Genomic DNA, 5,264 nt, shown 5'->3' on the forward strand with positions numbered 1-5,264 from the left:
AGTTGCTTCGGTGGGATTTGGGAGAGAAGGACTTGGGCACTCCGTGTGCCCTTGCCATTGCATTTGGTGCATCGGTTTGAGTTCTCCACGGTGATACGTGGAAGTTTCAAGTTGAGAAGCTTATTAATCTTGGGTGCTTGGTGCCCTTGAGCTTGTTCCTCTTGGGTGCTTTGGCGCCCTAGACGGTTGGTGGTGCTTGGAGCTCAATCATTGTGGTGTAAAGCTTCGGGCAAGCGTCGAGGTCTCCAATTAGGTTGTGGAGATTGCCCTGAGCAATTTGACGGGTACCGGTGACCGCCCCCAAGGGTTGCCAAAGTGTACGGGTTCGGTGACCACCCCCAAGGGTTGCCATTTGTACGGGTTCGGTGACCGCCCTCAAGGGTCCCTTAGTGGAATCACGGCATCTTGCGTTGTGCGAGGGCGTGAGGAGATGACGGTGGCCCTAGTGGCTTCTTGGGGAGCATTGTGCCTCCACACCGCTCCAAACGGAGATTAGCATTCGCAAGGGTGTGAACTTCGGGATACATCGTCGTCTCCGCGTACCTCGGTTATCTCTTACCCGAGCCCTTTACTTATGCACTTTACTTTGTGATAGCCATATTGTTTCTTGTCATATATCTTGCTATCACTTAGTTGTTTATCTTGCTTAGCATAAGTTGTTGGTGCACATAGGTGAGCCTAATTTTTGTAGGTTTTGTGCTTGACAAATTAACCGCTAGGTTTATTCCACATTTGTTCAAGCCTAAACCATAATTATTTTAAAAGCGCCTATTCACCCCCCCCCTCTAGGCGACATCCACGATCTTTCAATTTGTATCAGAGCCTCGTCTCTCTTTGTTAGGCTTAACCGCCTAGAGATTAAAGATGTCGACTAGGGGATTAGGATTCTCTGACACTCTTAGTTTCGATGGCACAAATTTTGATGTTTGGGTAATTCGCATGCTTAACCTCTTTAGGGTCATAGACCCAAATTTAGAGCGAATTGTAGATATGGGTTTTTCTCCTCCAAAGGATCCCCAAAGATTATCTTTAGAGGATTAGAAAAACTTTTATCTCAATGCTCAAGCTTCCAATGTGCTTTTCGATGCTTTGAGCAATGTAGTTATATTTAAACTCATGTCGTTCCGGGATGCTCATGAGTTATGGACAAAGCTTCAAGATAAATATGGTGTGTCCAAGATTTGTGGGGATGATTGTTCTCCCTCCACCTTCGGCCGTATAGTCTTCTCAACTTCTTCTACTTCACCTACATGTGGTTTGCCACAAGGTAATGATATGGTGAGTAGTGTTGGTCATTGTAATGATGATAGTATGCTTATTGTGGATGATCCTTCATCGCTATATTATTGCAATGCTCCTTCTTTGGGCTTTAACACTTCGAGCACTCCAAATGTTTCACATGCTTGTGTTGATAGTCCTTGCATATCATGTAGAAGTTGCTTGACTAAATCTCATGATGATATGCTTGCTATGTCTTGTTGCCATGATAAAAATGCATCTATTTCCTCGAATTGTTGTGCTAACAATGTAGAGGAAACCGAACACTCCATGGAACAAGATGTGGTGTTTAATGGTGCCTCAAGGGATCCTACATCATCATCTATTGCTTTTTGCCTTATGGCTAAGGCGTCAAAGGTATCTCCTACTTTGTACCCCAATATGTCTGTTGATGATGATGTTGATGCTAATGATGATGAGGATAATGATGAAGATAATGATAATGTTGCCTCCTTAAAAACTAAGGGGGGAATGATTTTTAAAGCTCTTCATAAAAATAAAATTGCTCGTTCCAACTTCATGGAAATAATGTCAATTGCCATTAATGGCAAGAAATACATTGAGGAGTTGGAATCTCATCTAGAGGAGCATGAGGTCACCATTGAGAAAATGGAAGCTCATGAGCGTGATTACGCAAATGAGATCATGGAGCTATCTCAAGCTCTTGAACATGAACAAACCACCTCTGAATCTCTTGCGGAGACTTTTGCTCTAGAATTATCTAGAGTGAGGGAATCTCATGATAGATCTCTTGAGGTGGCCAATGATTTCAAAACTAAAAATGCTAAGCTTGAAGTTGCTCATGCTAGACTCCTTGAGGATTTTGAGCACCTAGAAAATGGCTCAAGGTTCATCAAGGGTGAGCTCATCAAACTCACCGAGTCTCATGCTCAACTTGAAGCTTCTTATTTAAAAGAGCTTGCCAAGTTGCCCCCTCCTATTGTCGTTAATGATGATGCTTGTGCTACTAACTCTATTACTTGTGAAGCATCCATTTTGAAGGAGAATGTTGAGCTACAGGCTCAACTTGAATTGCTATCTAGCAATTATGGGAAATTGGAAGAAAGCCATGAAAAGCTCTCAAGCTCTCATGATGATCTTCTAGTATCCCATAATGTGCTAAAGATAGCTCATGAGGCCATGATTGCTAAGGTAACATCTAGTGAGCATGTGGATACTAGCACCACTTATAGTCAAAATACTATATTGCCATGTGCTAGTCCTTGTAATTCATCTACTCACAATGTTGGTACATCTTGTGATGAATTGTTTTACTTGCCTTGTTGCTCTAACGATGAAGCTTATACTTCCTCTAGTACTTGTGTTGAGACTAACCATGTAGAGGAAATCAAAGAGCTCAAGGCCCAAGTCACTTCTTTGAAGAAAGACTTGGAAAAGAGCCATGAAGGGAAATCCACACTCAACAATATCTTGAGTGTGCAAAAATCCCCCAATTACAAATGTGGACTTGGATTCAACTCCAATAAGAAGAAGTCCAAGAGCAACAAGAAGAAGGGCCAAAAACAAGTCAAGAATTCAGCCAAGATTATTTGCTTCAAGTGCAAAACTGAAGGGCATCATGTTAGATATTGCCCATTGAAGAAGAATGCCATTGGTGACAAGCAACAAGGGAAGAGGCCACAAGTTCAATATGATGCTCAACCTCAAGTTGAAGAAAGGCCACTTCCCAAGAAGACTCAAGTTAATGCCTCTCTTGTTAAGAAATCAAGTGAGAAGAAAATGAAGAGTAGACGTTGCTACTTATGTCATGAGAAAGGTCACATAGCTTCTTCATGCACAAATGGTACCTCATCCAACCCAATTATCATTGATGATGTCTATTATCTTGGGAAGGATAAGGTTGGCAATGTGTTTGCCAAGTTTGTTGGTACTCAAAGTGGTTTGAAGCAAAGAACCATTTGGGTAGCCAAGCCTATTATGACTAACCTCTTAGGACCCAACTTGGTTGGGGACCAACTAGCTCAAACTTGATCAATAGGTGTTGTTGGAAGGCATTGGACACTTGGCTACATTATGAAGAATTAAGGGGACTTCATCACTCTTATTGCCTCAAGCCAAGTCAATTGAATTATCAAGCTTATATCTTATATCCAATGTGCCTCCTTGCGGTAACTTGTACTTAAATTGTTTACGTTGAAAGTTACTTGTCCACTTGCATGTTTTGGTTTTGTTCCTTGCATGTGTTTGTATATGTTGTGCTTCCAACTTGATTATCTTGAGCAATCAAGTATGTGTGTGTTGGTTTGCACATCATGTATGTGTGTGTCATGCATTGAGCCTTTTGCATCTTGTTTATTTCTTAGTTGGCTCTTGTGAGAGATTAATGGAATATCCCATTATGGGGGAGTGATGTGCTTTGTGCACTTCACAATCCTATAAATGTGTGTACATGAGTAATACAATCTAGTATTGATATTTCAATATTATCTAGTTGCTATGTGGTATGTCTTTTCATGAGAAATTCAAATTCTAAATTGTCCATTAATTATCTCTTGTTGGATCCTCTTATTGCCTCTTGTTAAGTTTTTATTGGTATCACACTATGGGGGAGTAATATGCTATGTGCATATTACAAGCCTAGAAAATGTGTACTTTTGAGATATTGTCACCTAGAATTGATATTGTAAATTATCTTGTTCCTAGGTGGCATATTAGCTCTACAAGTTGCAATTTGCTTGTGTTTTTTGTGAAGATAATGTTGGATGTCCTTGTTATCTACCACCGGGAATTATTTCCAAATACTTCTTGTCTTTTGACAATTGGTATTCACTTATGTGTGGTAGAATTTATTAATCATCTTTACATTGGCTTTTGTTAATTTGCCTTTTCTCTTGCCAAGGATTGTGTCAACTCTCATTGTCTTCCATACCACTTGTGGATCTTGTTAATTTTGTGTTCTTGTCTAGTGTTTTCTAGATATAGTGAAAGCGGTGATCCCACCTTGTGCATTTTGTATTCTAATACAAATCCTATATAATGCACAACTTGTGGGGGAGCTATTCTATTTTCTTTAGAACACTCTTCTAGTGACTTTTAGTAGTGGCCAACACTCTAGCCAGATTGATTTCATCCTCTCGAGAAGAGAAGATAGGCATGCGTGCCTAGACTGTAAGGTGATACCTGGGGAGAGTGTTGTACCCCAGCATAAGCTGGTGGTTGCTGACTTCCGCTTTCGGATTCGTGTCCAGCGGGATAAGCGTGCCAAGGTCGCTAGAACGAAGTGGTGGAATCTCAAGGGGGAGGTAACTCGGGTGTTCAAGGAGAGGGTAATTAAGGAAGGCCCTTGGGAGGAAGGAGGGGATGCAGACAATGTGTGGATGAAGATGGCGACTTGCATTCGTAAGGTGGCCTCAAAGGAGTTTGGAGTGTCTAGGGGAAGGAGAAGCGAAGATAAGGATACCTGGTGGTGGAATGATGATGTCCAGAAGGCGATTAAAGAGAAGAAAGATTGCTTCAGACGCCTATACCTGGATAGGAGTGCAGACAACATAGAGAAGTACAAGATGGCGAAGAAGGCCGCAAAGCGAGCTGTTGGTGAAGCAAGGGGTCGGGCATATGAGGACCTCTACCAACGGTTAGGCACGAAGGAAGGTGAAAGGGACATCTATAAGATGGCTAAGATCCGGGAGAGGAAGACGAGGGATATTGGCCAAGTCAAATGCATCAAGGACGGAGTAGGCCAACTCTTGGTGAAGGACGAAGAGATTAAGCATAGATGGCGGGAGTACTTCGACAAGCTGTTCAATGGGGAGAATGAGAGTTCTACCATTGAACTAGATGACTCCTTTGATGAGACCAGCATGCATTTTGTGCGGCGCATCTAGGAGTCTGAGGTGAAGGAGGTTTTAAAAAGGATGAAAGGAGGCAAGGCGATGGGCCCTGATTGTATCCCCATTGAGGTGTGGAAAGGTTCGGGGACATAGCGATAGTATGGCTAACCAAGCTTTTCAACCTCATTTTTCGGG

Source organism: Triticum aestivum, chromosome 4B, assembly GCF_018294505.1.
Source record: "Triticum aestivum cultivar Chinese Spring chromosome 4B, IWGSC CS RefSeq v2.1, whole genome shotgun sequence".
NCBI classification, from domain to species: Eukaryota; Viridiplantae; Streptophyta; class Magnoliopsida; order Poales; family Poaceae; genus Triticum; species Triticum aestivum.